The 12404-nt window shown below is 44.2% G+C and overlaps 1 pseudogene; it reads left to right on the top strand.

Moving 5' to 3' along the window:
* Positions 1-10872: 10872 nt before the first annotated feature.
* On the top strand, positions 10873-12404 carry LOC148021578 (uncharacterized; annotated as a pseudogene).

The raw sequence follows: 12404 nt of genomic DNA, 5'->3' as shown, positions 1-12404 counted from the left end.
TGAAAAGAGGCTGAAAAGTTATACTAAAGTAGAAACATTATTTACGTCCATAGAAACTACCCACAAACTGGCCCCCGTGGCGCTAACAGCACCTTCCCGTGAGACGCCTTCTAAGTTCTCATGATGATGTGTTCGAGAAACACTTTTTTTTTGGGGACTCGAAATTTTAGACGGATTTTTAAATCAAACTAGATATATTTTTATTTGTATAAATTAAATTTTTTAACATTTTAAGGTTTACTTTTTTTTTTAAATTTGTGAACGTTTTCTCAAGAGTTTGGCAATATCTCTGACATTAAACCTCGTTTTCTTGATATTGAGCCCTTCTTGGGCATTAAGGAGAAAATCCCCAATCTATTAACATGTTCATGTGCTTTTTTTGTGAAAAGAGGCTGAAAAGTTATACTAAAGTAGAAACATTATTTACGTCCATAGAAACTACCCACAAACTGGCTTTTTTGTTGAGTGGACATTGGAGTTGGATAGGATTTCTCAATTTTATTCTCTCCATCTCCATGCCACTTGATTAAAGTCTATTTTCTCTTAAGTTTTGGGGGGGGGGGGGGGGGGAAGGGCGGGCGCATGTGTGCGTGCATGCGCATGCATGTGTGCATGTGCGTGCGCGCGCGCATGTGTGTGTGTGTGGACCACTGCTTGGAGGAACTTTTGGGGAATTCAACAACATTCTTCTCTTCAACGTGTTTAGACCACTGCACCGGGACCCTCGTTGTAGACTCACTTGCACAACATTCTTCTCTTCAATGTGTGTGTGTAAAAAAGGAAAATGGGTTGGGGCTGTGAACACGTTTTCCTTATTAGCATCAGTAGTGATCTCTATCCTTTTGAGGGAAAGAAGCAAACCAAACCTTAGTAGTGATCTCGATCCCATTAGCATCAAAGGTGTATGGGCTTTCTTGCCCTTGGTGGCAAGAAGCTAAGGCCACAGACACGGGCTTTCTTGCCCTTGGTGCTGGTGTGTGTGTAAGAGGCCAAGCATGTGTGTGTGTGTGTGTGTGTGTGTGTGTGTGTGTGTGTGTGTGTGTGTGTGATAAGAGAAGAGTGATGTGAGTGTAGAGGGCCATGATCTTAATTTTCTGACACCAATATAATCTTATGTGAAATGTTAGGGAATAATCATGCCTCCACAAAAGAGACAACAAGCAAAAAAACATAGGGAGTTCGGGTCTCTTACAGTAAAATTTCTTAATTCAGCCCCAACCATGTGAACTAATGATTCTATGTGAACTAATGATTTCTTTATATTTCTATGTGAGCTAATGATTTATAATTCAGCCAACGAGCAAGGAGAAAGGAGTGTGCGCATTTAGTCCTATAGCAGATGAGAGTGGCAACGATGATTTCTCTCCTATCCAAGTTCTTGTTTGTATGCTTTTTCTAGGGAATATTTTATGTTGCTTAGATTGAGTTTGCCAGTTTCTAAGTTCTATGTTTCAAATGTTCCTAGGTTTCTAAAAGAAGATAAAAAGAACAAGTATTGTCTGAACCCACTAGCAACACTATGCAGTCCATGTGTAGTGAGAAAGAAGAGCAAGGGGAAAATGAGGTGGTGGAAATTATGAAAGGTGGAGATGTATTGGCTAAATGCAGGGTTTTAGATGTTTCAAGGTGCCCACCCATTCTGTTGTCTCCCCTTTGGGTGTTGCAATTCCAGTGACAAGTGAGATGAGGGCTTCATGGGATGCCCATTAGCAGGCTATAGATAAGGAGTTTGAGAATGAGTTGAGAACCAAGAAGGGGTTCTCTTTTCTTTCCAATAAAATGTTCTATGTGTGGGAGGGGAACCATCACACAATGGCTTGGATGGAGCTCATTACAAAGAAATATAAAGATGATAAAGAATGGCATTTGAGGGTCTTTAACACTGTTGTTGATCCAACTAGACTCAGTGAAGTCTCCTTGCTCTTGCTGGCCTTCTTCGCATGAATGAGTAAGTTCCTCTCAAAACACAATGCACATGTGATCCTTCTCATTAAATGCATCTGTATTAAATTTTTGTTTTTTTTGGAAGCTTGAATGAGCATGCAGTCATAGTCACAAATTTGAAGGATACATTGGTCAATGTTGCAAATATTTGTGAGTGTGACATTAAATCCTATTTGCGAGAGCAACCTGCAAATGTGGCTAAAACCTTGGAAGCCACAAAGAAGCTTGAATCAAAGACTTCACCCCCATGGTATCCGTTGGCTAGAGAGGATTTGGCCCAGCTTGTTTACTAGGTAGATATATATTTGGGCTCTTTCTTGTTATGAGAGGATTACAAAGTATGGTATGCAATGATTTCCCCAAAATTTTGTAGGTTGAGTTTCAAAAGGAAGTAAGGACCAAAGTAGCTGAAGTGACAAAAGGTCTAAGTGCGAAGGAAAGGGCTTTAAAAGAAAAGGAGATCTCCACTGAGTTGCGACGAAAGTACACTGATCGTATGCAAAAAGTATTGCAATGACTTATTTGTTTAGAATTATTAAGTTGTGTTTTTCTCCTACTAATATGAAATGATTTTGGTATATTTATTAGGTTTTGAATATTATCAATCCATCCCTTGGCAAGGAATGGAGAGAAACTTTGTTTTCTCTTCAAATTGATGGAGCGGACACCATTGTGGGTATTGAAAAGTTGAATTTGATAGCAATCTCTTCCGTCAGTGCAGAGAAAAAGATAACTTGGTTGAGATTTCTTGAGAGATTCATCGCAATGCCCATGGTATGCCATCAACAAACATAGAGTTCAGAGCGTAAGAGTTTTTCACTTTTCTTGCTTTATCTCTATGCTTCATAGAGATATATTGTCTTTGCTTTGTGTGTTTTTGTGCCTTTCATTATTTCTATCATTGTAGGTGGTTATCTAGGGAATTGTTGCTAGACATGATAGAAAAGAATGCACTTCATTCTTTGGAGTGAGAGATAAGAATAGCAGCTACCACAGAGCATCCAATTAATTTGCCCGATGAGCCATCTCTTCATGTTTACTTCGCATCCATACGATACGAGGGCAAAAAACATATTTTTGCACTACAAGATATAGACCTTATAGCGACGTTTAAAGCGACGAAAATACAAACAACAAAATTTGCCCCCGTCGTCGCAAAAAGCGTCGTTATTGACGACGCCATGGAATCGTCGCTATTTTCGTCGCTATATGCGTCGCTATTTACGTCGCTATATGCGACGCATATAGCGACGTAAATAGCGACGCATATAGCGACGGTTACAGAGAGTTTGCGATGCTGATAGTGACGACAATAGTGATGCCTGCAGTAAATTTGCGACGCAAATAGTGACGGTAACAGAGAAAAAAAAAATTTTGTGGCAGGGCAGCGTTTGCAAACAAAAAGAATCTATACTGAAATCATAAAACTGATAGATGAAATAAATACATGATATCGCATAAAATGCGATTGGTACAATCATAAAACAATATCACTAATACATAGAAAATGTCTACATAGATCGGGTGACTAAAAACTAAAGGTATGTGAGCGCTAAGGATCCGAGGGCGAGCTACAAATCGTCGTCCCCCGAAAGCTCGTCCCTCTGCAAAGGAGCATCAAACGGATTCTGCTGAAAAAGAAACAACATATCAATCCACCATACAATAATGCATTCAAATATCTCATGGTAACTACGGACATGAAAGATGAGAGACTTATTGGGCCGCCGCGTCTGTACAATCGGTCGATCAATGATCTGAGACCGTGCCTCTCTGCATATTGAGTCTCAAGGCCTTGCGGATCACGATTTGTAATGGAGTGCTGCAAAGAAAACAAAATGCTAACTGTTAGAAACATGATTGTCAGTACAAATAATATCTCAAAAAAACAAATAAGCAAAACAAAAGAGAAACTTACAAAGTCCTCCAAATATGTCCTGTGGCCGCCACTCCCAAGATGATGTACCGATCCGGCCTCGATTCGTGCCCTCGCCGCCTCCCGCTGCTGACTCCAACGTCTTGGCGAATTTGTAGCCTCCTCCCTCAGTCGGCGCCAGTCCTCTGCATCTAACCACTCGGGCTTTGGAGCCCCACTCTTGATTGCCTTGCGTGCGTCGGATCGTCTATGTGACATGTATGCACGCATGCAATCCATCATCCAGCCCGTAGAGAATCTATCCACTGCGGCTGGCACCGGGAACTCCTCGTGCAAGGATGCTACTATGTACTCCTTGCTCCCCTCCGGTATGTTCCTCCAATGATCCAGGACGTTGTGCCGAAAAACTTGTTGGCACAACTCCCTCATGCGAGCCATCACCCTCCTCCCCTCATCATTCATGATGATAGCTCCTGACCTGCCATCCACTAGGTATCCATAATCCCTAGGAGTGTGCCTCCTATGGGCCCTCTCCCATCTCTGTCCACGCTCCTGGGCATATCCAGGAGACCCCTGAACATCCGGTGTACCGACGGGGGTACCCTCTCCCGGAGTGCCACTGAAAGGGGTGCCACCAAAAGGAGTGCCACCAGAGGGGGTGCCACCAAAAGGCGTGACATCTGCCGACGGCTGCGCAAAAGCCGGAGTAACTGGAGTGGACGTCCCCACAGGTGTGACAAATCCTGGAGGTGACCGAGCTCCAGTTGAATGACGAGACGGAGACACCGCATCCGTGTCTCCACAGCAGCACCCCCTGATCCTCCTGCAGTCGCAGTCCCTCCCTCTGGCCCAAGTCGCGAGCGTCGAGATCGTCTGCTCGAAGCTGAAGCATCTGATCGCACTGAAGCTAATCTAGCAAAGCGCCCTGACGAAGAACGAGACAGCTCCTGATCTGCTATCTCTCTGAATCTCGCGAGCTGATCTGGAGACATACGTGCCATCATCTCCTGAAACTCCTCATCGCTCATCTCTCGACTCATCCTGAAAATATCGATACCTGCAGAGATAAAAAATAATGTTAGAATAATCAATTGAAACTATACAAAGCGCATTAATATAAATCATTTTTGAAAAATCCATCTTAAAATGCATATCTTATCTACCTTTATGGAAGATCTAAACAACGAATTGAGTAATACAATTCTCCAAGAATGAAGTATTCTATGGTCCCATGTTAATCTCCTGACATAACTCTGCATACACTGGAAGGTCGATAGACATGTCACCACAAAAGAACGAGTCTGCCTCGTTCTCAAAAAATTCTTCGACTTCTATATTTCCATCATTGTTAGCCGATGCGGGCTCCAAGCTTGCGGTGGCCTCCACCCCTTGTAATTTCGATCCCTCTATTTGCATATATTCTTCATCTATGCCTGGAACATCGCTTTGATCGTATACTCTCGCACCTCGAGGAGTTGAAGGTATAACATACCACCATCGAGGTTGTCGGGGATTTGGATAGAAGATTACCTGTTCACAAACACTTACAAACCGTCTTCAAACCATTGTGACATAAAGCATGTCGTATTACAATTAGCAAGCAAATGACTAGAAGATTACCTGTTCACAATGTGCCGGCAACACAAAGGTGTCGCGCAAATCCATCCATTTTTTTTCGGAATCTATTTCGAGAAATCCAGATGGACCTCGTCGAACCGTTGCGCCAGCTCCTCCAAGTACCACTTTGAACCACTGCACATCGAATATTATCATGGAGAAGCTACGGTAATCCACCGTAATAATACTTTGCAAATTCCCAAAATACTCCATCTCATCCACAACCGTGTTCGGATCCGTTGCTCGTCGCCGGCTCTCTTGCTCAAACCTTGCCATGACACCACAGTCCATTGTGGAGCGCATTTTGTCAATACGCTCCACCCGAAAATGCCGTCCGCGCGACCACGCTGCACTATATATTTTGTACTGCACATTGAAACACTCAAATTAGATGTAGCAAACAAATTCAGATACGACACATTCTAAACCCCTCATTACCTTTGGACTACATCCCCTCGAGAACTCCCACTCCTCCATTGAGACCTCTGCCCCTTCGCTGGATGATGCGATCAAGGCTCCATGCAACCATCGTGTTGACATAAACCGCGGCATCTCCTCCATGCCTTCGGGATATCGAATCGGTCGGTGACGCGTACTGCGTCGGAATTCAGCTCGCGCTTCCTCTCGATCTTGCCTTGCAATCTGGTACTTGGCAAGCCACGTCTCCATGGAGGCATGGTGCAACATACAAAAGCGATTCACCTTCTCTTCCATTGAGGCATCCATTCTTTTTTCTATCCCATTTCCAACCACCACATCTCCAGTCAGCCTGTCATCGTCCTTGAGCGTCCATAGCATTTCATTGTCTGGTTCCACCGTTGGTAGCCATTGTGAGATATGCACTAATGCCTCTGACACCAACCAACCCTCCACCATGCTACCTTCCGGACGAGCTCGTTGTCGCACAAAGCCTTTCAGGGTTTTCATGAAGCGCTCCAGGAAGAACATCCATCGCGTATGGACAGGTCCGGCAATCTCCACTTCGTCCACAAGATGCACAAGAAGGTGAACTTGTATCGTGAGCATGCTAGTGGGCAGGTATTTCTCAAAGAGACAGACCGTCTCAACTGCTCCCCGCCTTGCGGATTCAATAGAGGACGTCTTAATCTCTTTCTGTGAGATCCATTGCACCAAAGTCGACAGCTTGTAAATGACCCCGCGAATTTCTGGAGTTAGGCATCCCGCGATCGCGATCGGTAGGACAAACTGCCACAAATGAGAAAGCATTAAGAATAATGGTCACTTTTCAAATTTCAAAATGTCCACGCTAATTAAAATCCATTCTGTTCACAAACCTGACATATCTTATGCCAATCATGGGATTTTAGCCCAGACATTTGGTCATCTTTAGAAAATGCGGACCTGAGAGAACGCATCATACCCGTCGGAGTGCGGATAGACTTGATTACTTGCTTCACAATGCGCTCTTCTTTGGTAGACAAAACCCAGGGAGCGCGAGGAAGCTGCACTCCCCCTTCAGCACTCGACTGCGGCCAAAGCGCCTCCATCTTACCTACCTCCTTTAAATCCATTCGTGACCCTATAGTGTCTCTCTTTCCTGTGATGTGGTCCCATAGCAAGCTGCCCACATTTTTGAAAATATGCATGGGATCCAACAAGTGGTTGACCTGTAAGTGGGTCCAATATGGCAACTCGTAGAAAACTGAGAACCGTCGCATTCCATTTGGATGTGATTCCGGGTTTACCATTTTCAGCTCGTACCAGCTTGCAGCGTTCATACGTGCTGGAGGTCGTCCAAGAAAACCTTCCCTGAGTTCATGATCCTCCGGCAAGAAAGCGGCGTGTCCTTGATATACCATCTTCTTCATGGTTCGTGACCTTCGGGAGTCTAACTGTGGCCCACACAATGGACATGCATGATAACCTGAGGTAACGAGACCTGCAAGGCGATCCACGACCTAGTGAATACTTGATTGAATGAAATAAAATATAGATATTACCGGCGTGAACAAAGGTCTGCTCACCTGAGCACTCTCCCAATCCCGGAAAGTCATGCATCGTCCACATGAGAATGGCTCGAATGTTGGCTGACCGCCGACCATCGCGCCTGCTCATATCTTGCACCGTGACCCCCTCCTCCCACAAAATCTTAAGCTCATCGACTAATGGACGAAGATACACGTCCATATTTTTTACTTTGTAGCAGCCCGGGACGAGCAAGCTAAGGATGAGATGTCCTTTCTTCGTAGAAAGCCATGGAGGAATGTTGTAGTTGACAAGCACTATAGGCCACACACTGTAAGAAGTCGAGCGCAGACCGAATGGGTTCGCACCATCCATGGGGAGACCGAGCCGAAGATTCCTTGGCTCTCGCACAAAGCCTGGGAAGGTAGAGTCAATGTGGCTCCATGCGCGCGAATCTGCTGATATTCGTTGCACTCCATCCGTAGACCTATTCTGCACATGCCACGTTGTCAAGCTTGCCATGGCAGACGTGCGAAACATGTGGTTTATGCGGGGGATGAGCGGAAAGTGTCTGAGGACTTTTTGAGGGATGGTATGCCCTTGCAAGTCCTGTCGATACCTGTGAGCACCACACTTTGGACATGTCTCCATAGTCTCGTATTCATCTCGAAACAATATGCAGTCGTTGATGCATGCATGGATGTTATTGTAGTCCATGCCAAGCTTCCGTAAAACATGTCGTGCATCATCACGAGACTTAGGCATGGTGTTTGCAGGTGGCAATATATGATATTTCAATAACCTGAAAAAATCATAAAACACCTTGAAAAATCCATCCATATTTACAATAATACTGTTAAAAAAAAAAACAATGAAGTCTGTGTGCAAGGTACCTAAATAACTCAGTCACACTCGTATCGCTCCAACCGTATTTTGCTTGCACACTTAAGAGTGCAAGCAATGTCTTCAACCGAGACACTCGGCACCCATCATATAATGGTATGGATGCTTCCTCTCTAAGCGGGTCAGATGTCTCAACATCCATGGGAATCAATGCATCGATCATTGCCTCCATCTCAGGCTCCAAGATTATAGGCAAGTCGGGAAGGTTGTCTGTCTCCTCTGGCATTGACGATATAGATGGGCCTTGCGAGTGGTCTATTGGCTCCTGCCATCCATCCATTGCACGTCCACGAACTCTTCTAATTGGCCGCAAAGGATGCACTCCCCCTTGGGTCGAGACATCACCCCCCTGGACACAAAATTTGCCAACAAGACCCAATCTTATTGTGTATGGTTTTCAATTAGCTTGAGAGTACAATGCATGAAAAATGCTAACTTGAAAATACCGTTTGCTGAAAATCTACAATCGCCTGATCAATAATCTCAGGTTGAAACTCGCCAAATCGTCGTACGTGTTCTATAGACAATCGGCGTTTTCGTCTAATTGCCAACTTGCATTGAGAGCAAGGACATGGGACACGCTGATTAAGATACGACTCGCGGTCTTGAACAATAGGACCTTCTTCGTTTGCCATCTTATCTACATTACAGCAAACGAGGCTTAAATGGATAGCTTTATGGAGATGTACGTCAACTTGCAAGTTGACCATAAACCTTGCATTGTATATAGTAGTCGAGAGATTTTCCGATGTTATATCTCGGCCTTGTATCATACTCAACGATTTGTTTGTCCCAGTAGATAATTTTTTGTTATATCTCGGCTTTGAGTATAAGTAATCCATTTTAAAATTAATGCGCGCCATCTATGAAATTTTACAACTATAGTAATAAAATTTATTTCAATCAATTCTACTCATAGTCATAAGACCTGAGAGAAATTATCCTATACTCAATTTAAGGGATCTCCACTTCTATAACAATAATTTTGGGTTAATTTTGATGAAGTACGTGGCCGTATGCAAAGCACATTGCATACCATTATCGATACGTATATTATCTTAAATTTCATTCCCTTCCCTCTCCCTCTCCCTCTCTTCCTCTCTTTCTCTCACCCTCTCCCTCACCCTCTCGTTCTCTTTCTCTCCCTCTCTCATTTCCTCCCTCCTCCTCCCTCTCCCTCTCCCTCCCTCTTTCTCCCTCTTTCTCCCTCTCCCTCTCCCTCGCTCCCTCTCCCTCCCCCTCCCTCTTTCTCTCCCTCTCTCATTTCCTTCCCCTCCCCCTCCCTCTCCCTCTCCCTCTCCATCTCCCTCTCTTTCTCTTTTTCTCCCTCTCCCTCTCTATCTCTCTTTCTCTCTCATTTCCTAAACAAGCAAAAAATAAAGTGATTTAAACATCCTCCAAGCAAAAGGGAGAGGGAGAGATACAATGCACTCTCCCTCTCTTTCTCTTTCTATCCCTCTCTCATTTCCTTCCCCTTCCTCTCCCTCTCACTCTCTTTCTCTCTCATTTCCTCTCCTAAACAAGCAAAAAATAAAGTGATTCAAACATTAAACAAGCAAAAGGGAGAGGGAGGGAGAGAGAGAATGCACTCTCCCTCCTTCTCCCTCTCTTTCTCTTTCTCTCCCTCTCCTATTTCCTCCCCCTCCCTCTCCCTCTCCCTCTATTTCTCTTTCTCTTTCTTTCTCTTTCTTTCCCTTTCCCTCTCCCTCTCCCTCTCTTTCTCTCTTACTCTCTCGTTTCCTCTCCTAAACAAGCAAAGAAGAAAGTAATTTAAACATTAAACAAGCAAAAGGGAGAGAGAGAGAGAGAATGCACTCTCACTCTCTTTCTCTCCCTCTCCCTCTCTTTCTCTCCCTCTCTCTCCATGTCCCTCTCCTTCTCTTTCTTTTCCTCTCCTAAATAAACAAAAGAGAACGATTTAAACCTTCAACAAGTAAAAGAAAGAGAGAGGGAGACTCACCAATGAGATATGGCGAGCGTGGGCGGCTTCTCTTTGCAACGAGGGCTCCTCCTCTCCTTTGCGAACAACGACGGTGGCGGCGGCGGCGGCGGCGGCGGCAGCAAGTCTCTTCCTCCTCTTCTCTCACAAAGCCTTGGCTCTCTCCCTCGCTCTCTCCCTCGCTCTCGCTCTCAAAAGGCGAAGAAAACAAAATGAAAACGGCGCTCTGGTTTCGGCCGCGCTTTTTTTCCCTGCGGCGTCGCTATTGGCGTCGTTATATGCGTCGCTATTTGCGACGCAAATAGCGACGCATATAGCGACGCCAATAGCGACGCCGATAAACGCCGTTGCTAATCGGCGTCGCTATTGCCCCAGTCCCTTGTAGTGTTGGCAACATTAAGAAAATTGGTGCTAAAGAAAAGTCCAAAAAAAAAGAGGATCAACCTATTCAGTCCCATCTTGATGCAGCTGCTTGTTGGTTGCTCTATCAGTTGGTTTTCTATCATAATGCCCTTTGTTTGACATTGCAATGTGTAGTTTGTGGGGACCCATATAAATTATCTTTGAATATTCCATGTATTTTTTGCACTTGAGAGACCTCAAGCTGCTTGTTGATTTGCCCAAGGCTTGTAAAACATGGGTGGATATCACTAACAAAGAGTCCACTATGTATGGGGAGAATATGATTGGTCTCTCACCATTTGAGATTGAGACATGCCCTCGCCCCATGTGTTGCCAAGAGAGAAAGCTAAGTTTGAGGAATGGCAAAAATCAAAGGGAAAGGGTGCAAGTGGTGGTTGTCTGAGTCAAGGTAAAGTGGCTTCCACAACTGTCTCCTAGCTTTCATAGTGGTATGCTTCTTTTTATGGACATACGCAAGTCGATTGTTTTGTATGTTATGCTTGTTGTTCATTCATTATAATTGTCGTGATTGTTTTGTATGTTATGCTTGTTTTGTATTTAGGTCCATCCTCACGTCCTAGACCACCATCCCAAAAAGAATATGTGCCACTCTTGTCCATACAAGGGGGGGCTTCTTTGGATCGCTCTATCTTTTCATTTGGATAGGGAGATTATATTTCTATGGGTAAGGATTTTGCATCCTCTATTAGAAATGAGGATTATGCAAAGATCCATACATTTTTTTTTGAAATCAAAAAATTGGGGGTGGAGTATAAGAAAAAGAAAAAGACAGTGACATGGGCTGTTGACTTTGTGCTCTTGGATCTTCCCATGGACGAGACAGTGTTCCATTGCGGAACAAGGTGTCGGAGGATCATATTCGGCAAGAACTTGGAGTGGCAGCAACTTGTTTGGTAGACACGAGATGGGTTGTTTGTCTTGCCTCCATTTCAGGTGATTCTTTGAGTCAAAAATATGTAAAGAGGATTGTTAGGTACTTGTGAATAAGATTGTTAGGTAATTGTCAATGTTTAAAATGTATTTCATTCTATAGGGGACTCTCCCTTGTGGGTGGAGAAATATGCCCCATGGTGTGAGCTGGAGATTGTGCGTAGATTCATAGTTGAGGACTTAGACTTCATGGATGAGGTTACAATTGATGGTATTGCCATAGAGGTATTTGACATGGTTATTGTACACTCAGTTTTCTTGGTGCTTTGTTGTTCTTGATTAGTTTGTGACATCTCCATTTTTTGTCATTATTGTGTGACAAATGGATGCCTTCTACCTTTACATGCTACGACATTGAGGCTACATGGCCTCTTTACATCTTCAGGAGAGTGCCACATTACGACATGATCATGGTGTGCAGTTCTCCCGGCATGTCATTCGTCACTATTTGCCAGATATTGCGAGGGTATTGGAGGTTGGCGAGGAGGCACATTTGAGATCAGGTGTGTAGCGGAGTGTTAGATTTGTGTGATGCTTTTTAGAGGCTCTTTGTCCTCCCGGAGGATTGGCTTTGGAGATGGGTAGTGGTACAGCCCCTTTGATGCATGCATGCATCGCATCTGGCCACCCCTGTTATTCTTTTGATAGTGACCCTGACATTGTTGGTCGCATTCTACAACCTTTGGTAGAGGGACCCTTCTGCAAGTACTAGAGATCAGTCCAGCTCAGACAAGGAGATTTCAAAGAGTGAGCCAGTGGATGATGCATATGGCTATCCTTTCGATTAGTATGGTTACTACTATTGACTTGTGTTTTGTCATGGTTTGTGAAGGTTACTACAATTGA

The sequence above is a fragment of the Lygodium microphyllum genome, chromosome 17, assembly GCF_053477565.2.
Source record: "Lygodium microphyllum isolate KBCC chromosome 17, Lygodium_microphyllum_v1.1.10, whole genome shotgun sequence".
In the NCBI taxonomy this organism is placed as follows: domain Eukaryota; kingdom Viridiplantae; phylum Streptophyta; class Polypodiopsida; order Schizaeales; family Lygodiaceae; genus Lygodium; species Lygodium microphyllum.
Note: the sequence above shows the minus strand (reverse complement) of the source record. Positions and strands in the feature narration are given on the sequence as shown.